The sequence below is a fragment of the Castor canadensis genome, chromosome 14 (genome assembly GCF_047511655.1).
Source record: "Castor canadensis chromosome 14, mCasCan1.hap1v2, whole genome shotgun sequence".
Lineage (NCBI taxonomy): Eukaryota > Metazoa > Chordata > Mammalia > Rodentia > Castoridae > Castor > Castor canadensis.
The window spans coordinates 47,578,528-47,602,847 of record NC_133399.1 but is presented as its reverse complement, the minus strand read 5'-3'; the positions used below and the strand labels follow the sequence as shown (position 1 = coordinate 47,602,847).

The following is a 24,320-nucleotide window of genomic DNA, read 5'->3' as shown; positions in this document are numbered from 1 at the left end:
TGCCAAATAGTCACCACTACATATTTATTTACACATCACAAACACAGTGAAGACATAGGATAGATATTTAAAATATGCCTTCAAATTTATGTCATGGAGTATTTCATGCATCCAAGATTCACCTCCATGGATATCTACATTTTCTGAAATATAAGTTTCAAAACTAGAAGAGTTTATGAAGAGGTTTTAACTTGGCACTGAGCTTAGTGGTGACTTATAAATAGTGCCTCCCTAGCTTTGAGCGAGTCAACCTGTCAGTGAAAGAATCTTTTTCTTGGATAAAACCATGATTTTTCTTCAAGATCATGAAAAATATACATTTAAATTTTGACAAAAGCTTTAAGTCAGAGATCTCAAGAGTGTGATTTTCTGCAGCACCCAAACTACCACATTACTTTAAAAACTGACACATAAAATTGTACTTTGTGACATTTCAGTTATATGTATTATGTGTCATATCTGTCTCCTCAAACACTTACCGTATTTGTATAAAAACCTTCAAAACCCTTTCTTTTTGCTCTTGACAGAAATAATTTATACTTACTTTTATAGCAATTGGTTACAGTTAGCAACCAAACTATTTTATCATGGAAAAATGTAAAAAAACTGACCCTTTTATGTGACTTAAACAAGTATTAGCACAGCCTTTTGGGAATAAATTTTAAGTTTTGTAAATGCACAAAACACACATGTACTTACATGAGCTGGTGAATGCTTTGCTGTCATTTTCTTTTAAAATGGGTTTATCCTGTGTGTACATGCATGTGTGTGCATATGTACACATACATCTACATAGACATATATTTGTATGTATCTATATGCATATACATACTACTTAATTTTCATTCCACTCTCTAAAACACTGCCTGCAATGAAACAATATTATGTGTGTTATAAAATCACATACATTTTAAAGAAAAATAAATTAGTGCTTTCATGCTGTTATTCTAACCAGATAAATAAAATAAAGTGATAGCTGAGTGACAGGAAATCCTCCTTGTATCTAGGTTGTAATGAAAGATATCCACAGATGAGTCACGTTTTAATGTAAATAGCCCTTGTTTGACTTTCCCATGACATTGAAAACAATGAAATTTTATACATCTTTGTAAATTTACCATCTTGCTTCCAGATATAATCTTAGAAGGAAGTTGAAAATTCCAGCTTTTAGCAAAAATGGCAGTTATATTGTCATTGGCTTATAAGATATGTTGGGATCAAAGTACCAATCATGAAATCAGTGCATATTAAATATCCTTCAGGAGATAGGAAACAGATGGTGTGTAACAACGTGTAATGGAAGTGATATAGAACCTGCTTAGCAAGAGTGAGGCCCTGAGCTCAAACTTCAGTACTGCCAAGTAAATAAATAAATATATAAATAAACAAATAAAATTGTGTTGGTTATAATTTAATGCTATTGGAGTTTGTTTATGGAAACTTCAAATTTTAGCCATGGGAATGTTATCATGAAGCCCCTGTACCTTTGTGACACACCCTCACCACTGTTGACTTTTTTTCTATCTTCTTGCTTTTGCTGTTGCCTCGTCAATTCCTTGCTTTCTGATACTAAATGACATAGCAGGATCATGTTGTACACTTCTTCCCCCAGTCATGCAGTCATCCATTTCTTCATTGCACTGATTATTTTATGGAAGCATAGTAGTAGAAAGCAAGATTCAGGCATTGCCTTCCTGCTGTACTGCAGATCCTTACTTCCAGGTTGTGCCTTGTGAAGACAAGGACATGCATGTGTGTATACTAAGCAATGTGTGCACACATCCATAACATGCAGACATATGTGCGTGTATCTCTATCTGAGTCAGGTAATAAGCGGCATTATCCAGCCTTCCTTCCTTTGCTTATCTATGAACTCTCATTTCAATAGTGAAGAATCTGTCTCCCATCACCCACTTACCAATTTGTTTTATGAATGCAAATGTAGCATTATCAGACTTTTTAGCCTGTTCCTCTGTAGGAAGCAGCTTTATTAAGGGGAATACAGTGCTTGTGTATATTTTATTTTACCTTTAGATATACTTCTGAAGAAATTAGGCTAGCACTTTTCCTCCACACCCACCAATGAGGTGATTGCATACATTTATAATGTTATTATAGTTTTGTCATTTTCTGTATTAAATTCTTCCAAATACACACACACACACACACACATATATATATAAGTATGTGTGTATGTATATATTATATGTATATTACATGTTTGTATTGAGGTTCATATTGTGAAGTTTTACACTTATTGATAAATCCACAATGTTATGAACCCAGAGGTACATAATTAAAAGGAATAGTTTTAGTGTTTTATATGTTCAATCCTCTCCCAAGATGAAACACCTGAAAACCACTGAAGATTTTATCATTCTATAGCACTGCCTACTAGGAGCTGTTTTTCAAAACAAAGTGCTACTATGATATTCTGTTCCTGTAAGTCATCTATTTCATTAGAAACATATGCCAGTTTTGAAGTCATATGTTTGTCTGTGTATGTGTACATATACATTGTAGCAGTAATGAATAAAAAGCCAACTGGATATACATGGCAAACAAATGCACAACATTTATGTCCAAGTGGCTCAGTGGTATGCTCAGAGAGTAGGGTAAGTTCTACCTTGTTGTAGAGCTAAGACAATTAAAAATTATATATATGTGCATATATACATATCCAAATATAATTAGATTTTTCCATATGTATTTACATCACAAAATAAAATGCATCATACTAACAGTGTAAGAAATGTAGTTTTTCTTTCTCTCTACTGTAGAGGTTAGAATATCATTCAATGTATATTAAAAATTGATTTGCTTTCAAAGAAGAAAAGGTAAAAATACATTTTATGTTTTACTCAGCCATGAAGAAAAATGAAGTCTTATCATTTGCAGGTAAATGGATGGAACTCGAGAACATCATTCCGAGCGAGGTCAGTCAGGCTCAGAAAGCCAAAAATCATATGTTCTCCCTCATATGTGTACTTTAGATCTAGGGCAAATGCACCAATGTTGTTAGACTTGTATCACAATTAAAGGGGAGAGCACATATGGGAGATATAGGAATAGGTAGAAAACCCAAAATATGAAAGCGTTTGATGTCCCCACTCCAGAGGGACTAATACAGAAACATTAAAATGACAGGTTATCACTAGCAGGGGATCAGGAACCAATGTAAAGATCAGTTAGAGTTAAGTCAACATGGGTCGTAACACATGGATACATGAGAGCAATAGTAGGAATGTTTCTGTATAGCTATCCTTAACTCAACTAGCAAAAATGCTTTGTCTTTCTTATTATGCTTATGTCTTTTCTTCAACAAAATCAGTCACAAGGGCAGAACTGGACCTGCCTGAAACTGAGGAGGGGAGGGAGGGAAGGGTGGGGAAGGGGGATAGGGTGGAGAAATGACCCAAACAATGTATGCACATGTGAATAAATGAACAAAAAAATTTAAAAAACAAAAAAAATAAAATTTTATTTTGTGATCACTTAAAAAAATACATTTTATGAAAAGTATATCCAAACTCCATGACTAGAAATTCTAATATATATTCATCAGTTTTAATGAATTTCATAGAGGTTTTTCTACATTAGCTGCATTTTATATTAGTAATATTAACAAAATAATGCATTGCTTTGTAAAAGAACCATGTAAAAGAACCAAGTATAATGAGATTGTAATAACAACAGTAAAAACAGTAGTAGCACAAGATACACAATATGAACAAGCTTTTTTCTAAGTGTTTTACATGTAATATAAAATGTTACCTTCACAAATTCCATAGACTATGTCCCCTCACTATCAAAATTTAGGGAGAAGTAATTTAAAATATGTGGTTTATGTGATTTGACTATGATAACATATCTAGAGGGTGAATCCAGTGAGATTACAAACCATGCAGTCCAAAAGGAAACCACACTTACTAATATATCACTCTAGATCTATGTACTAAAATAACTATATACTTACAAAACCTAAATAACTGTACTCATTAAAATAAACGTAAATTTTTTTCTAAAGTATAACATTATTTATTGAATACTCAAAATATATCTGGCACTGTTAAACCCTAAGAGTACAATCATAGTAATTATGGTGTAGTCTGTAAACCTATGAGCTTAAAATGTGACTTGGAGTTAGACATTAATGAGTTAATGGTAACACATAACAAAGGACTTTATATAAGTTCATGAGCTAGTTATTAAATACGATAACTTGTAGACATATAATAGATCAATAGACCTAAAAAAAGAACCACTTGATTTTTCATGTTAGTTGTTTTTATGAAAATATTTTCATGTGTACTTGAAACCTGTAATAGTCCCTCAAAGATGTTTCACTCCCAATCCCCAAATTTGAAATGGCGAAATGGACTTTTTTCATTTGAATAAGAATTTAAAAATGACATGATCCATGCATTCACAGTGTAACTACACAAGTAGTAGGTGAGGAGGGAGGCAGGAGTGAGACTCACAGCCTTGACAGTGGAAACAGAGCTTGGAGTACTGTGATCACGAGCCAGGGAATGTGAGCAGCTTCTAGAAGGTAGATAAACTAAACACGCACACACTCACATGCACACACAATCTCACAATCTCTATATCCATCCATTTGTTGATGGAGATTAGGTTATTTTGATGTCTTAGATCTTAAGAATAACACTGCAGTGAACATGCGAACACAGGTATGTCCATGTAACACGGATTTCATTGCCCTTGGATATCTACCTAGAAGTAGGATTGATTGATCATATAGCATTTCCATTTCTAACTTCTTAATCAACTGCTATGCTTTCCACAATGGTTATGCAATTTACATTCCCATAAAGAGTTCCCTTTCCTCTATATCCTTTTTAACACTTGTCTTTGGTCATCTCATCTCTTGTCTTTTGGTCAACAGCAGTCCTAACAGGAGATGATACCTAATTTTGGTTTTGATTTGCACTTTCTTGATCATAAAAGATAAGATACTGCCATTTGTGACAACCCAGGTGAATCTGGAGGACATTATGTTAAGTGAAGTAAACCACACACAGAAGAAATATTGCATATCACATATATGGAATCTAAATAATTGAACACATAAAGACAGAGGGTAGCACAAGTAAAACTATGTTATCAGGGCCACATACAGAGGAATGGAAAGGTTTCATATAAAGACACTGAGTTACATATGTGTAGGAGGAGTAAATATAGAGAAATAATGTATTGCATGAAAACTCTAGTTAATAATATTGTGTGTTCACTGGAAATTTAACAACAGAGTAAATTTCAGATGCTCTTACCAAACACAGACACACACAAAACACACACAGGATCACAAAGTGAACATGTGAGAAATTATGTATGGTAATTTGCTTACTTGTAGCTATCATTTTACCATGCCCATTTATATCAAAACGTCATATGAAAACCTTAAATATATACAATAAAAATAAACTCTGACTTCCAGATCTGTCAAATAATAAGTATCTATTGTTTCAATCCACTAAATTTGTGGTGATTTGTTAAGGCAGCAGAGGGATCTGATTCAGTACATTCAGTATTGTTGCATTGTATGTCATAACTCATAACTCCCTGTACTGTTTTATAAATTTGTTCATATCTAGTTGAGGTTTCCTAAATATAAAAGCTTGTAAAACCAAATGATCATGTCTGTGCATGGATCAGAATCATTTAAAGAATACTAGAATGATTCTTTAGAAGTTAAATGGAAATTGAAAAAAGCATTTAGACTTGTTGTCCTGTGAGGATTATAGTGTTTAATGGCCATTTCCCCTTTTATTAAAAAATAAAATTTAAATTTTAAAACAGTTTTAGATTTCTAGAAAGGAGGCAAAAGAGTATAGAAAATTTCCATATCTCATATACCCAGTTTATCCAATTAGTAAAATCATAGTATAATATATTTTTTCACAACAAACCAACACAAATACATTATTTTTAACTAGAATCCTTACTTTATTAAGATTGTTTTTAGGTTTTCCACTGAAAGTACTTTTTCTGTTCAGAGATACCATCCAGAACCCCAAATAGCATTTAGTTGTCAGGTCTGTATAGTCAACACTAGGATGTGACCATTTCTCTGATTTGCTTACTTTTTATGAATATCATAGTTTTGCATAGTATTAAGAATATCTATCTATTGGTATTTGTCTCAGATTGTTCTCGTGATGTTCATGTGATGTGTTTTGGAAGAGAGGTGCAATGCCCCACTCATCCCATCATGTAAAGGGTGCATAGTATTAACATTTCTTGACTCTGCTGTCAGTAAGCTTGAGCACTTGCCTGCAGTAGTCTCTGACAGTTGTCTCTCCTGTGCAGTTACTGTCCCGTCACCTCTTCCATATTGGATGATTTGTAGGAAGTCACTCTGTTCAGTTGCCTCTGAAATCTGTTAGAAATTCCCCAACATTATGTGTTATTTGCTGCTTGTTTTCCATACATGTTTTCTTTTTGAGCACCTTCTTACTTTTTGGCACACAAAGATATTCCAGACTCATTGTCCTAGGATCAAAAACTCCTATAAAGAATTCTGGCTCTATTGGGAGATAATATTACAGCTGAAGATCTGGGTACTCATTGCTACTGGAGTATGTTGCATTTAGACACTCTCAGAGCATGTTAAGAGGACAAATACATGGTAGTGACCAGATATACACATATCCCTGAGTAATTTGGTATGCTCCAATCTGTGTCTATATTAAACTGAACATGAATTCATGCTGTTATATTCAACTCTAATCTACTATGACCTCAATGATTTTTGTCTCCTCTTTCTTTTCTCTTACTTCACATAACAGTGAAACAATCTTGGATCACATCATTTGCTAATTGTCCCATTCCAGAACATGTGTACACTGGTTTCAGATTTTCAACTCATCTCCTCATGGCAAACACCTTAACAGTGAGGATACAATTTGGGTCCAATTTCCACTTTTGCTAATTTTAAAACCTTACTCGTATCCAAAGTCAGTCAGGTCAGTGCCTTTAGCCTCCAAATCCTTTAAATACAGGCCGTTACTTTCCCTCATTCTATATTTTATCCTATGATTGCTCTATCTCTAAAGTAAATTCTTACAATTTTATATACATTAAGGTTCAGACCTAGTCTGGCTGACAGTGTCTCACACCTTATACTGTTCTGGATTTGAATTTCCTAGTATTGAAAAAAGAGTCATGACAAAACCAAAAACCTTGCTAAAGATGAATTTACAAAATAAAAACAAGTGAACATGCCACCATGAGTGTTAAAGAAATGTTACACTGTGTAAAAACAATATTCTTCAAATAAGATTTTCTACAATCTGATACAGCTTATTGGAAGAATACTATCTGGTAGTGTTAATAATAATACGAGCAACAAAAAATTTTTAGTATTTTTATTTGCGTGTTTTGATTGAATTCTTGAAACTAAATTCTTTGAAAGATATTTTGTAGTATTTGGATTTTGTGGAAGGTGACATGTGGCCATGGATGACAGCTTAATATGTAGAGTGAAATGATCAAACCTGAAAGATAAATTCATACATAATCACCAAGGTTTGTGTGCTTGTGTGTTTGTCTGTGTGTATGCATGTGTGTGCATACACACACATGTATGCACTCCAGATGTTCCTCAAACGCATGTGGATCAGTTACTCCTGAACTGCTGGATCAGTTGAGGTGTTTGCAGCCCTCTGTGTAGATTCATTGTGATGATTATGCACTCTGAGTACATCTGTCACTGGCTTTACAGACTGTGGGCCAACTCTCAACAACCACAATGTATGGGACACTCTTTCACAGCCATGAAATGTCGTATAGAAATTGTTAACTGTAACTGCATTGAGAGCATGATTTTTATAATTGACATTTTCTTCTACCATTTCGTTGATAAAAATCATCCTTTTATTAGGTCATATAAACTCCTTGAACCCATGAATTTGTCTCTGATCACAAACATGTCATTCAAAATATCGCTTTCTAATAAGATCATCTTACACAATTGGCAATTGTTTCATTAGTAGTCAAAACCAAACCTTCACAGTTCAGCAATATATTTATGTAGTGTTCTAAAGTTATGTTCCTATTTTTAAGACAAGTGCATTTTTACAAGTAATAGCAAAGAGGAAAAAAAGCCAATAAAAGATATTGATAAATTGTAATTATTAAAGTTTTAATTAAAAGTCATTCTTTCTAGGGTCTCTGGATTCACCTTGATCTTACCAGTCTCTGTCTTATGTTGCCTACATTATTCTGTTTAAAACATCCCAACATTTTTTAGCTTGTCTTGCTATTTAATTGTTTAATTAATATTATTCTTGTCATTTCCAAAGAATAAAACTTCTTTGAGAAATAAAAACATTGTTTTACAAAACTTACAGCCTTGACATCAGCTTGTTCATAGAAAGTTGATTGGTTGATTAAAAGATAAAAAGCAAACATAATTGAAAGCAAAAGAAGATAGTTTTGTTATTAAGTTTATTTAAGATTGATATATCCAGATAGCCAACATTATGTTTATTATAATTTAAATATGTAAGATTTTATCAGTAGTGTTTTTCTAATTTGTGAAAATAACAGTTATCAGTTATACAGTATCTTCTATATACATTATTTCACAATAAAATGCTTTTCTTATCCTCATACACAGAAACGCACATGAGTGAGTATAGTTTCCCTTATAAGAATGAAGAGTTTCAGGTTTGGACAAGTAGTCAACACTTAATGGTCAGATTTCTCAGGTGTCTGACTCTAAGCACACTCTTTATGAGATGACTACCATGGTTCACAATTAATGATTAATAAGACTCTTTAATAAGAGCAATATAGTCATTTGTACTCTTTAATACATTAACACTAACATAGGAGTTAAACTACTTCAGCCATGTTCTTTCTCGTACGGACTCATATTTCTAACTATTGGCACATAAACACATCAGGTACCAGACTCCAGAAGCACATCTGTTGAATGTTTTAGGATTCTCCAGAATGTCTTCACCAAGACAATATGCAAAAGTGGAACAGTATCTGGGATTCATTTAGTGTCCTTGAGGGATTGTTTTATTAGATTATTCAAGACTTGGTACAAATTTTTTTGATTTTGGAATGGAGCAGATCCTCATTTATTTTCTCTTAACCAGTGTTTCTACTTTTCCTCACAAACACATCAGTTGTTGCTTTGGCTCAAGTTAAACAAACACAGATGCTAAAATCATCAGTTTTCTCATATTTTCCTACCTATTTCTGCTATGGAAAGTCATTAAGTTGCTGTAAAAGACACATTTTCCCAATTCATTTCACCTAAAGAAACTGCCAGGCAAAGTGAGCTGCCAGCATATGGGCTGTGCAGACTTCCTTCCTAACATGTATTTTGCAAGTAGGTGTTTCATTTGCAGTTTACCAGAAGCAAACTGGTTTTCAGATTCGTGGAGAATATCATCTCTGTAAAAAAATGGAATGGTAATAACTACTCCTGGTAGAGTTTGCTCAATAGGAGAGCAATATAGAATATATTTGACAATATAGAATTGTCAAATAAAGGATTGAATGGAACACAATGTTTAAACAGCTTAAGTATACCCATCTAGTGGGGATTCATGTTAATTACCAACCCCAGAATGGATGGAGATACAACACCAGCACAAAACCAGAAGATGGGGATTAACATTGTTAAAATGCATTTTATGTAAAACACAGTGATTCATCATGCCCCTTGAATTCAGTGGTAGTATATCTATTTGCTTGATAAACAAAACTGTGGCTTAAATTTTGTGCAACTTTCCCAAATTCACAGAGGTAATAAAGATTACAATATGCTTCAACCCCCTGTCAGTGTGATCACAAAACCTAACAGCAAGTACTGGAATTCTCTTTTGGGTTCTACTCTCTTGGACTATTCCATATGAATTCCAAGAAACAAACACAGTCATGACATTTTTTCAAGACACTAGGAAAAAAATGACCATTAGCTTTTCTTTCTTTTTTTTAATTTTTATTTTATTCATATGTGCATACAATGTTTGGGTCATTTCTCCCCCCTTCCCCCACTCCCTCCCTTAAACCCCTACCCTCTCCCCTCACCCCCTACCACCTCACTTCCTGGCAGAAACTATTTTGCCCTTATCTCTAATTTTGTTGAAGAGAGAGTATAAGCAATAATAGGAAGGACCAAGGGTTTTTGCTAGTTGACATAAGGATAGCTATACAGGGAGTTGATTTGCATTGATTTCCTATGCATGTGTGTTACCTTCTAAGTTAATTCTTCTTGAACTAATCTTTTCTCTAGTTCCTGGTCCCCTTCTTCTATTGGCCTCAGTTGCTTTTAAGTATCTGCTTTAGTTTCTCTGCCTTGAGGGCAACAACTGCTATCTAGTTTTTGAGGAGTCTTATCTATCCTCACACCTCCCTTGTGTGCTCTCGCTTTTATCATGTGATCAAAGTCCAATCCCCTTGTTGTATTTGCCCTTGATCTTCTTATTGCCCAATTCTTTACATTACAACATGAATCATAAAGAAGTACTATTGTCTGTTCATTTAATATTTACTTTGTTGTCACCCATGTATCTATAGCAAGGATAATCCGTAGCTCCCATGGTAGCATAGACACTAATGGCAGTATAGTTTTAACTCTAAGCTTATATATAGATTTCATATCTATTAATAATCATTATGTTGTTCATTGACTTTCAAGATTCCAGTGTAGCACTCCACCCAAAATGCTACTGTGATCATCTACAGGAAACAGGTCTTATAGTAGAGAACTGCAGGATGCTTGCTATAAGCTCTGAATTTCTAATCCTTATCATCTGGGAACATAATGAATTTACTTAATATTACCACAGTTTAGTTTAATTTTCTACTAAGTGAATTTAGAGGTAATTTCTACCTCATTGGGTTCTTTGACACATTAATGAGATAACGCATCTTGATCATTGATGAGATTACATCTTTTTGTCTCATATATTAGGATGCTAATTAATGCTTATCATTTTTATTGCATATAGAATATGTATATTTAGAGTTTATCTGTGTTCTTCAGCAATATTAGCAGCGCCATGAGATATTTAGATAAAATTAAAGCCCTCACACTTTTTCAACTTATCTGTGCAACACATTTCACAACTGTCTTCTTCTGCTAATTTATCCATTTGTTTTGTATTTTATTATTTTTACCTCTAAATTTCTCAATATTTTAAATAATTTTAATAATGTTCCTATCTTCCAGCTCAACAATGGCTACTAGTGGTCAGCCACATGGCTTCTATATGTTGATTTGGGATCAGGTTTTTCTGCTTATTTGTTCATTTTGCTGTTGTTGTTTTGTTGTGTTTCCAAATATTTATAAATAACATATTATTTTTAAAACAAAAATAAATACCTGCGGAGTGAAATAGAAAAATTTTCACGAAGATAATATACACTATCATGTTGTATTTTTGTCAACATATTATTTGGAGTAATCCTATATTTGGCAAGGCTAGCTCAAAGAGTCAAACACATAGGTGTTTTTCAAGATATTGCCAAATGGACTTTTATATAAGTTGCAATCTTTTATATCGCATCCAATAATGGAGTTTTTCTCCTTAATCATATTATCACATAGTTCTCTAATTTCTGAAATTAAAGTATCGAAAGTGGAATCTGAATGTTAGTCCACTGTTTTCCATTTTAGCTCTCAAGAAGCATTAATGATAACAGTCAATTATTTAGAGTTACCTCTAAATAAATAATTAAATGATAACAGTTAATTATTTAGATAATTAAATGATAATTAAATAAGTTAATTATTTAGAACTCTAAATAATTAACTCCCCCAACCCCACTCTATGTAGAGTCACCCAGAGAAATACAGGGAAAGAAACAGGACAGATTATGGTGAAAGGAGGAGAGAGGTCAGAGAGAGTTGAAGCTTGATGACTTCACCTGCCACTATTGGCTTTGACTACCCAGTGAAAGAAACATGAGACAACAAAGAAATTGCAGAATTGCAGTCTCTAGAAGATGAGAGTAACCACTGTCAACAGCCATCATGGAAATGCAACCTGAATCCAACATCCACAGGCACGTGAATTCTTCCAGCCATCCAAGAGCATCTGTAACCAGATTCTGCCCCAAATTCCCCTGATGAGATCCAGTAGTGCCAGAGCCACAGCAGAGAATTTACTGGAGCTGATGGATTTCTGATCTACAAATCTGTGTGAAAATAAATTTGCATGAATTGAGCCACTGAACATGTAGTAGCTTATGATACAATGTTTTCTGTAAGAGAAAAAAGTTGCAGTAACTTTTATACAGTTAAAATTGAAAGGAAAATAATAGCTAAGGAGAAGGAAATGACTTTGGATAAAACACAAATTATTAATGCTCTCCCCTATTTGTAGAGAGCTATAGATTGAAGCAGAAAGTGGGGTAACTGCAGGTAATGAAAATCATTATCAGAGAGTAAACTGTTCATTTAAGGCAAGAGTCCAGAAAATTCTAATAATGGCACCATACTGTGATGCTTCCAGGAATAAATGACTAAGCCACAAATGACAACTCAGGAGTTAAATGAAATGTGAGGGGAGAGAATTGAGTGAACCCAAGAAGTTAAGCAATGCAATATCCTCAGAGTTGGGATACAGAGGAAATTCTGAAAAACATGACAAATCCTCAACAAATTAGTTAGAATTATTAATAAATTGGCAGAAAAAAATAATGAGGTAAGTGGTTGTTAAAATCAAATTTTATTTAAAATTTTATTGTTGAGTGATGTTTATACCAAGGAAAGTTTTGGCATTTATTGTGAATATTTCCATAATTTAGGAGACTGCTTGTATTTTTCCAAAGAACTTTTACTTCATAAAATTTTGTGGTAGAATTTTATAGTTTTGGGACTGGCAGAGTGGCTAAAGTGGTACAGAGCCTGCTTAGAAAGCAAGAAGCCCTGTGTTCAAATCCCAGTATTGCCAAAAGATAGTTTACAGTTTTTACATTCTCACAGGTTAGTTAGCTTTAAGTAAATGACAAGTGCAGCTGACATATATTTCTAGATACTGCTTTCAACACCAGTGACAGGAATTAAGCATTTAACAGGGATTTCTATTAGGCATTGTTTGAATTTTATGAAATACTAGACTTTAAGAATCTTAGAGAAAATTTATTAGTGGGCTCACCTAACCCCATGGCTTTAAGTTTCACCTTTATCATAAAAACATCTTTCCTTATTATTGAATTTACCTTTCTGGAGCACTAGGGTCTATTTTATAAGTGCAGGATTGGCACAAGAAACAGAAACTCTAGATATTTAAAATATGAAGTGCTTTAGCACAGAAGTTTGAAAGAGGAAGACTTATAAATTCTAGTCTTCCCTGACTGTGCTTTAAAAGTATGCCTAAGTAGCTTCAGTCTAGATATTAGGAAACTCCCCTTAGCATCCAAACACCAGAAAATGCAGAAAATCACTGTTAATATCACAGCTGCCACAACTAGTGAACAGACATTAGAGAAAGTCTTTTTGCTAAATCTCATGGCTCCTTAGAAAGACAAATGACCTCTAATGACACTCCACCTTCCAAATCTAGGGTATTACCCAAATGACACAACTTAAACAACATCCAAAGCTCCAGAAACAAAATACCCTCCCTGTGTTTCTATATGTGACAGAATGGTGAGCGTAAAATGAGGGTAAAAGTGGCACCTGAACATCAAAGACAGTACTTAGGAACTGCTCCAAATACTTACATGCTTCTGTGACATACTTACTTGGATTTTCCTTAGGCATCTCACATATGGAAAAAATGTAAAATACAAAATAAAAAAAACCCACTGAAATCATCTTTCTGGTTCTTCAAAAGTCTATCACCTCTGAGTCATCTTATCCATTAACTCTTCAGGTTCATAATACACCACATTTTTTAATACAATAAAATTGGCTACATTTGGCATTGATTTGGTATTCCCAACACTCTAAAGAAATCATTGCCCAAGATAAAACTATTATTTTTCTATAATTGTTAGACTTCCAGGATGTCTGTGTATGTTTGCATGGTCCTAACGATCAAACCCAGGCACTCTATGACAGAGCTATACTCCTAACCCGTGGTGCTTCTTTTTGATACGAATGAACCCTCATGATTTGGCTCTTGACACCTCTTCAGGTTTTCTCTTTTGCCTGTCTTGTGTGTCTTCCTGCCCTTCATTTATATTAAAATACTTGAATGCTATCAAATAAGACATATTCTTTAATTCCATAATGTGTTATTATCAGGTGGTTTTTCCTTCTTTTTTTCTGTACTTTCTCCTGAAACCACATCTGCATGGGTAACATCAACCCATCATTCAAGAATGGCAAGTGTCTTGCCTGAAATATTTTTCCTTCCAGCTGAGTCTAGACTCAATGTCATTCCTCTGGTGACCTTAGACTACCAAACACAACTTTTACTTTATTATTTACTGTAGTTATCACAAAAAAATCATTACATCTGGTGATAATTTAGAATCCTAGGTACTTGCATCTCTGAAACTCATGGTGCATTTTATGTTCTAAGCATATTCCAGTATGCTAGTAATTGAATACAAGAAGTACTGATGATAGTAATGATACCTGAAAACCTATAAATGTAGAAAGAGATAAACATTTGTAAACATAAATTCTTATGTAGGTTGCTAATATTAAGGTGGACAGCATATAAAGTATAGAACTTGAAAGATATGATAGTTTGTGTATATAGGTTCTATTGCTAATAAAGATACATAGACATAGAGTACTAAGTTAAAATTCACAGATATGGTGAGCATGTTTTAAATATAATGGTGTGATATGTTGTTCAGGCATTTTCTGTGTTTATAAGATGCTTAGCAATGATGTGGCCAAATGTAGCTTTAGATTGGTGCATTTTTATGAGATTGGCATATACTGGGATGGAAACGGAATTAAACGTCCTTTTAAATCCATACATATATTATAAATCTGCATATCTCAGTACTATAGAATAATTGACCCTCAGTTTTATTTCAGCATTATAGTGTAAGATACTGATTCCAACAAAATGATTATTTTGAAAAGTATCCTCTTGATTAATCACTTAATCCTCCGTTCTTGCTCATTAACAAAAATGAAGAGGAGCATACCAAGGAGGTCCTGCAGCATCTGTGGGGCAGCCCAGATGTGACCGAGGACATCCAGGAGATGAAAGAAGAGAGTATTAGGATGTCACAGGAAAAGCAAGTTACCATGCTAGAGCTCTTCAGGTCACCCAGCTACCAACAGCCCACCCTCATTTCCATCATGCTCTAGCTCTCACAGCAGCTCTCTGGGATCAATGCTGTGTTCTATTACTCAACAGGAATCTTCAAGGATGCAGGAGTCCAGGAGCCAATCTATGCCACCATCAGAGCAGGCATGGTTAATACTAGCTTCACTATAGTTTCTGTATTTCTGGTGGAAAGAGCAGGAAGAAGGACCCTGCATATGATAGGCCTTGGAGGCATGGCTTTCTGTTCCATTCTCGTGACGTTTCATTGTTACTGAAGGATGACTATGAAGCCATGAGCCTTGTCTGCATTGCTGCTATCTTGATCTATGATAATTGGACCAGGCCCCATTCCCTGGTTTATTGTGGCTGAACTCTTTAGCCAGGGACCCCACCTGACGGCCATGGCAGTGGCTGGCTGTTCCAACTAGACCTCCAACTTTTTGGTTGGACTTCTTTTCCCCTCGGCTGCATCCTACTTAGGACCCTACGTCTTCATCATCTTTGCCACTTTCTTCATCATCTTCTTAGTCTTCACCTTCTTCAAAGTCCTTGAGGCCCGAGGCAGGACTGTTGATGACATCACCCGGGCCTTTGAAGGGCAGGCACAGGAGGCCAGTAGATCTGGGAAAGGCCCTGGAGAGATAAACAGCTGTCAACCTGTGAAGGAGGCCACCACCAATGTCTAAGATAGACCTCCTTCCACCTCCCTCCCAACATGGAAAGCAACCTCTCCCTGAAGAGGGGAGACTCCATCAGGATGAAACCAGGACTGCTGAATGCTGCTACTTGATTCCTTTCTCATCCCACACACTTCACGAACACTGAAATGAACCCAGTGCTGGGGTAGTCAGCTCTTCAATGGCTTCTTAAGTATTTCATTTCTTGGACATTCTCTTCTGTTCAGAAGAAACCAACTGAGCCTACCTTCATTTCAGGAGGGATTGGCTGCATGGCATATGACAACTCTGCCAGCTCTTCTTCCCTCAGGTTCTGTGTTTGCCTCACTAGGGCACATGGGGGAGTAGGTGCAGTCCCCACCTCAGCTTACCAGCAAGCAGATATACAGAGGCGAGGCCCACAGGGAATTACACAGGTCCCTTTCCTCACTTCATACAGCTCTGCACAGCAAAGTAACTTGAGTTTTATTTATTTTACTTTCTGGTTTTATTGCATATTTATTTTTTTAAGTATAAAATAATTTTACCAAATAATAAAAACCATAAGGAAATGAGGTTAGAGGGAGGTGTCTAGAGAGGTCATAGGGTAATGTTTTGGTACTGGAGAGTTGTTAAGTAAGGTGCAGCAGAAAGGGAAGAATTGGAGTGAAATGTCAGTTGTCCTGGAGGGATGTGGATGTGGGTTTGCACGTTGTGTCTTAACAATTTCAGTATTGCACATAGAAACTCTTCAGTTTAGTTTCTCAGAAGAGATGTGTACCTGTATTAAAAAAAGCTACTGGTTTCCTTTGGAACTTTTCTTTATAATTTATACATAGTATTACTTGAAATCTAGGATCGTTACTAAGATGGGCATTGTAGTTAATGGTGGTTGATAGATTTTCATTTTTGATGGAGTCCAAGAAGGGAAGGTTATTTGTAGAAAATCTCCCTGCTTCCCTGCTCCAAACAACCCCTTCCCCTTGTAGTGGACTCACTTTTTTTTTAAGTGATCTCACCCATCTGGTAGGAGAGCACTCCAAATGAGAAACCTAAAAAGTTTGTACTTGGTAGAGGCTTGATATTTCTTCATTTTGTTCTTTAAGAGATTTTATGTGTTTATTTTTATTTTATTTTAACTTGTAGCTTTAAGGGGATTCTGAGAAGAATGTTCACAGCTAACTTGGAATTTGTAATCTCAGCTCTGGGAGAGGATCTCTCCTGAACGATTATTGCCTAGTTTAAGTGTGCTGTTGCTCTCAGGTCATGGCATGCTTGTCTGTCTGTCTCTGTGCCAAGTTAGCCTTGTCACCATGTTACTGTGATGCTATTCCAAGTCTCTTTAGCAGCCTTGACTCTTTCTGATACAGACATTTGAGATAGTATGAGTAAAGGTGCAGTGTAGCCCACACATGAGAATTTGAATATATGTGCACTGTCACTTTGCTCTGGGTGAAAGTAGTTTATTGGTGACAGGTTTCCTTTGCTTCTGTAGTCTTCCTTTTGAATAGAATGTATTAAAACTCATCCCTGTGTATATAAGGAACACTGCCTCTGCTGGGTGGAGTTTACATCCAGACTTTAGATTCAGACTCATCTGGCTACCTTTTCCCTGGGGGGAGGAGCTTCCTACATCATGGGGTTGAGAGTGGAGGGCTTAACCTCACTCAGATGGGAGCGACATAAGAAAGTGCAAGGTCAGGGCACGTGGCTCTTGGAAATCCTGTTGTAGGGAGACAGAGGCTTTTGTTGAAGGGGATAAGAAACACATGAAGACTTTCTTCAACTGGAGCCTTTGAGAGGTTAGAGGAGATGACAAGACTCCTGCTGCAGATCACAGACACCTCCACACTTATCTCTTTGTTCCCCATCCTTTTGTAAATGGAGATTGGACCCTTAAGACACTCTCTCCTCCCCTTGCTTTTTTGTAGATTGCCTGATCTCCCTATTCATCCTTGGTGCTTACACATTTCAGACACTTTAGCCAAGCCCTGGTGTACAACAGTATTTTAGTCCTCAGTTCTCACCATTCTGTTTGGTTGTTGAGCCTTTGATTAAAAACTCACATAGCTATAGAGGCGGCTTTGCTGGAAGGTGACTTTTTTCTAACAACTCTTGTGGCTCCTTGGCGAGTTGACAGTAATGCAAGGTGGAATTTTTCCCATTTCTCAGTGACAAGATTATGAATATCTGCATATGGGTTTTCTATTAATGTTACTGTGGTTCTTTGTTTTGAAATAAAAATTCTGAATGTACATATGATAAAAAATCACTTATGCATGTATTATTGAAAATGTACAGATTAGGTTTTATCATAAGTTATAAAGAAGACCACATAATTATTTCAAATTCATTGCTTATTTAATTTTTTTGGCAGTACTAGTGTTTGAACTCAGGGCTTTGCATTTGCAAGACAAGACACTCTATCCATTGAGCCACATCTCCAGATATTGTTAACAGTTTTAACTCCTACTTACATAAACATAACTTAAGAATTATAACATAATATAGCTGTGTATGTGGCTTATACATGTACTCCCAGATTCTTGAGAAATGGAGGTCTGCAGTGCAAAGCCATCCTGTGATAAATGTTAGTGAGATCTCATCTCAACAAACAAGCCATATGTGTTAGCATGTGCCTGTAATCCCAGCTATGTGAGAGTTGAAGGTAGGAAGATCATGGTGCTATGATAGCCCTGGACAAAAGCACATGACTTTATCTGAAAAATAGCTAAAGCAAAAAAGGGCTGGAAGTGTGCTTGTTTTATAGAGCAACTGCACACCTAGCAAATAAGAGGCCCTGATTTCAAACTGCATCACTTGCAAAAACAATAAAGTTTTTTTTGACATAACATAAATACTACATACAGCACAAAAACTTCAACTTCAAAATCATGCATAATGAAATTGCATCAAGAAAAACACATGAGGAAATGGTTAAATACTACAGTATAAATTAAAAATTAAGGTAATTGTTTCACATTACTTTGAATTACTTAACTTCACTGCTGAAGTTAAGCTCTAAATATATTATCATTCTTCAAAATCAATCAAAACCAAGTGTGATCAATAAAAAGAAATGCAATAATGTAGTTTAATACAAATTTATTTTTCATTTTTCTTGTTTAATGTGAGTATATTTAAATGAATTATGAATTATAATTTGGTTGTATCAATACTTATGGAAAGCAGAAACAACATGTGATATGTATTTTTGTGGTTGATGCTAATCACCAACATGGAATCTGGGCAGCTGCAGCCTACATCTCCAGGAACAGAGGGAAAGTAATGCTTCACCTAGTCAGAGCCCTTCCTTTGGTGAGTTCATCAAGAGTTGCTGTAAAACCTCAGGCTTCAGAATATAATATGTGTAGAGGCTGCAGTCTATCATAACCTAAGAACTTTTCTGGATAAACTCCATTTTGTATATATTTTCCCCTGAAAAGTATCACTCTCCCTAACAGAAGCACATCCATGTTTTAGGCTTTAAATCATTGTATATGGATATTTATCAATTTTCACATATGGTAATAGTTATATGGTTAATTATCTTTTAATAACTAAAAGAAATGGTTGACTATAGCTTCTCTCTACCTATCCTACTTAATAATACTCACATGCACACACACAGACATGTGGAAGTCATAAAAATGCTCATAAGACTGATGTCTAACAGGCTGTGTTATTTCCTGCTTTATTTACTAATGTAAATAGAAAAGTATATGCTGCAAGATATTTAGAGTTTTAGGAATACACTAAGTTTAGAATGAATTGACATAACATTCCAAAATAAGAACCCAACAAGTAGATCTTTAAGAAGGAGAAATTCTGCCTGGAGCTAATACCACAAGAGAGAAGCAGGTGCTTAAAACAATTAGGGGTGACAAACAGCTTGGAGAACCGGAAGTAAAGAGAAATGTAATCTTAAGATGTTTGGGAGAAGACTTGTAATTAACTATAATGATTACATTGTGGTTATAGAAAACTGTAAGTTTTCTGGTAGGTGGAGATTGGGAGAATTGTGGTTTGATGCCAGGCAAGGCAAAAGTTAGCAAGATCCCATCCCAATTCATAAACCAACCATGTGGTATATGCCTGCCATTCCAGTCACATAGGAGGCATAAGCAGGAGAATCATGGATTGTGAAAACTGTAATCAAAAATTAACTATAGCAAAAAATATGGGCTGAGGACATGGCTCAAGCCTTAGAGAACCTGCCTCCCAAGTGTGAGCCCTTGAATTCAACTCTCAGTACCACAAAAAAAAGGAAAACATTTTCAAGCCAGGGTGTGACAAATACAAGCATGTTTGTATGCTAGCCAGTATATGATACATCAGAGATCTGTTTGTTTTGTTAACTGCATTATTTAACTATATTATTTTTAAAATGAATTTGGATTTGCTCTCTTTAATTTGAGAAGTACACATCTAAATGTGTAAAATACATGTATGGTTCAAAGTGTGGGAAAGAATACCATGAAGTTGTTATTTTCTCAGTATAAGGCATATTGTTCTTGAAAAAAATCCTAAGAATTATAACCAGATATGATATAAACATACTACATAAAGGGGAAATCTAGTAACATAGTCTACCAGTCTCAACATCAACTTTTTCATTTGTTTTTGGTACTTGACATTGAACTTGGGCCAAGTTCAAGACATGCTAAGCATGCACTCTGTCACAAAGTTGCACCAATAGCCCCTTACCATCAATTTTGGAGTGACTGCCAGAAGATACCCACACATTCCATGAGATCCTAGTGACACTGGTCTTGACATTATCAGACTGATAGTAAAGGACCCCCTACACTGATCTGCTGTGCTGGAAGATACCTCCCCATGACAATCATTTCCACTGACCTTAGACAAAGCATGACAATGAACCCAACAGGATTTTATCTAGGGTAATGTGATTGTTCCTCACATTTTTATGAACCTCATTTGCACAAAGAAGCTGAAAAATCCCAGATCATCCTTCCTTCAAAGTCAGTCCATCTTATGGATTCTGACACATGGAAACACCAACTGTGTCCCCTCCCCCACCTTCACAACCCTTCCCAGTGCCCCTTGAAACTTGGGTCTTCATCAGCACAACCCCTCCTAACTTAACAATGTTATCTGTACTTTGATTGGAAGCTCTGGCTATCGTCAAAGTAAGTCACACACAGTGGTATGTAGAAAGTATTGTTTACACTGCCTGCAGTTCTCTCAAGCTGGGGCTATTTTCTCCTCTGTAGCTCTGTTGCCACTGGATTTAAAGGCAACTGATGCTACCCTCCCTCTTCCTGGCCCTTTACTCTCACTTAATATTTACTTTTGTCTTTTCTCCAATGGTTCCTTTTTTCCTCTTTCAGAGTAACTTATATGTCTATTAAACACAGTCTCTTGTCTTTATTTACTTTTATTCATTTCTTTAATGTTTGAAGTAATTTTTGTAGTCATACTTCAACCACTACCTTAATGTTCAAAGCATCAAAACAAAAAAAACCCTCACATTATCCTGATGTTTACTTTATTGCTTAAAAATGATTCTTTGAATTTTAGCAATTTCTAAACTCCACAGGACTCTTGATTTTGTGGTTTTCCCTTGTGAGATACTCATCTTATCCTATATGTTTGACAGTATTCTGGATAATCAAATTGACTTTCTTCTATTTGTATCACCTCAGAAGTTCAGTTATTATTCAATTTTGGCTCATTCAGGCCCAAAATTTAATATTAGATATGCATGTTAGTAAGAAAACAGCACAGTAGTCCAGCTCTGAAACTTTGGAGTTTAAGGATCTACTCTCAGTTGTCTTCATAAATAGAGCACAGAACAAACTTAATCCCTTCTGTTTCCGAACTCTATATTTCAACAGAATTGAAGTCTCAGACCCTCAGTTAGCTATGCTCAAGATTCGTGGGTTAGAAAGCTCTGATCTGATCATACAGCTGACCTTGAAATCACCCACTGAAAGTCATATCCCTTAAATTTCCAGTGACACCCAGGACTTCATTCCCCTTTATCTTTTATTCTCAGTCTTGAAGCCACTCCTATTAATTTCTCAAGCCACAGAGGAGAGTGTATTGTTTTAATTCTAAAAATGTGATCTCAAACCTCAGTGTCTATTTCTCCATAGATGTCAGCAGCTGTGTGGGTGAAGAAAGTCAAAAATTCAGGGTTGGTAAGGCAGGGAAGAAGAGAAGATCTGCAGCCTTCAAGATTATCACCTCTTTCATTTAGTTTTATCATTTTCCTTATAACATCTCCCCAGGACAATGTAGAGATTTATGCTTTGGATTTTTGCCATATTTTAAAAATATTTCTCTTTACCTATATGTTTTACTGTCTTCAGTAGTGGCAGAAATTTGATAAAATGATTTGTGTGGTTTGATGGAGTCAATAAAGAAGTTTCTGTTTCCCTCACTACTTTCATTCAAGACAAAAGGAAGCCAAGAACTTGGACAAACTGAAACAAGAATTTTGGATTTCTACTCATTCAGCTCTTACTGGATATGCCTTTGACCTGAGACAACAATGGCTTCCATGTACCTAATATAAAATGTAGACAGATTTATCCACACTCAGGCAACATTGCAAAGCCACAATCTTCTGCCACTTACTAGGACCTCTTTGCAACATTTGCCATAGACAAAACCCATAATTTTTGACAGGAAGTATCAAGGAGAGACAGAAAGAGCTAAGCTTTACTTCTCTGCAAATCCTTCATACAAGTTTAGTGTCGATGGCAGGGAGAGCAAGAGTCTAGCCATAACAGATGGACCTTCATAACAAAGCAAGGCAACTTAAGTAAAATTTAACTTAAGTTGTATTTAGTAAAATTTGATTTACTAAATGAGGTTTTTGAAAAACCTCATTTCAGGCAGAATTGGGTAGCAACAAAGAATATCCTTCTGCAGTCCAACAGCCTGGTAAAGAACCCAGCTCTGGCATTGAGTACCCTGGGGAACTTGGAGAGGTTGCTGATGCACACTTGCCTCAGTTTCCTCTTTGCACTCACAAAGACCAATAAATGTGTTAACATAAAAAATTCACAAAGAACCATGTCTGATGCTCAGAAGCTCTGTAGAATTGTTTATTCCCTTCCTTTCCTACAATCTCTAATCATCAAAGTTCTGGAGGCAATTAAGTATATTTATTAATTTCCTCTATAAAGTAGCTTCTTTATTAACAATGCATACCTTATTTTATTTTTATTAAAACATGAAAATGCTTACTTAGGAATTATGCTTATTCAATATATAAACTGCAATTTCAACATCCACATTAAACTGCATAATTATGCTCTTATCTAGGTGTTCATACTTTGACTGGCATCATTGCTCCCCTTTGTTTTGAGCAGCTACTGGCTTCCATGGCTGTCCAAACCATGGATGGCCATTGTGGGACTACCCTGTAGTCAACCTAATAAACTCCTCATATGTGCACACTCTGTTTCTATTCCTTTAGGGAAACCTGACTAATATAGTGGTGATGAACTAAGACAATGAGCATTGGTTTTATAACAGATGTCAAGTGTTTTAGTAAGAGAAGTATCATATACTATAAAAGAGAAAGGATCTCATATAGTTTTGAAATCAGTGACATTTTCCTAGAGAAAATGAAAACATTTTTAATATACCATGAAATTCTTGTAAAAATAGGAAAAGATACTGAGGAAGAGGGAGAATGACTTCCTGGCACAGGAAAGAGAAAGTGCAGACTCCACATCTGAAACAGTGTGAGACATTTGCTGAAATGAATGAAATTTTGTAAGATTAAGAACAGAAATAAATTGTGACTGAAAAGAAAAGGAAGAGTCTCAACGCTATCTGAAGACTAAGACTGTTCTCCACTGAGCACAGGAAGTATGAAACTACACCAAAGAGTTTCTGCAAATTTGAAGAAAAATGTATTTATGCTTTTATTCAGATCCGATTTTCAACACAGCAAAATCCAATGGGACAAGATAGAGAGGAAAAGATGAATAAACTGAGTCAAAGAAGAAAACATAGATAGAAAAATATTAAATAAACAAATTTGGAAACATTCTAAATATTAGAAATGCAACAAGCAGGAAAAGACACAAAGTAATCAATGTACTGACATATTAGAGTAATTACACAGGGAAAATTATATTTATGGTTTGGGTGTTTTTAGATTACTTTTTTTTTAGCCTTTGATGAATTTATGGAAAGATTTCTTGGCTAATTCTAAGGAAAATAGTTGTGGGAAACATAATGCTTGCATTGTTTTATCACAATATTGATAATGTTTCCTTTTTTGAATAATGAGCATGCTTTGTATTTGTTTACTTATTCATTTTTGGGATCCTGGGATTCAAATTCAGAGCTTTGTCCATGCTAGAAAAATAATGTACGCTTGAGCACATCCTCAGCCCTGATAACACTTTCTACTTTCAAGTTTCACCAAATAAAAGCCACATTCTTTCAT

General features: G+C 35.3%; 1 long non-coding RNA gene and 1 pseudogene across 1 annotated transcript in view; both read left to right on the top strand.

Annotated features, from left to right (window-relative positions):
• LOC141416841 (uncharacterized) overlaps window positions 1–24,320 on the top strand; it is a 451,556-nt gene that overhangs the window by 317,940 nt on the left and 109,296 nt on the right. The window lies entirely within an intron of this gene.
• On the top strand, window positions 15,059–16,841 carry LOC141416505 (solute carrier family 2, facilitated glucose transporter member 3-like; annotated as a pseudogene).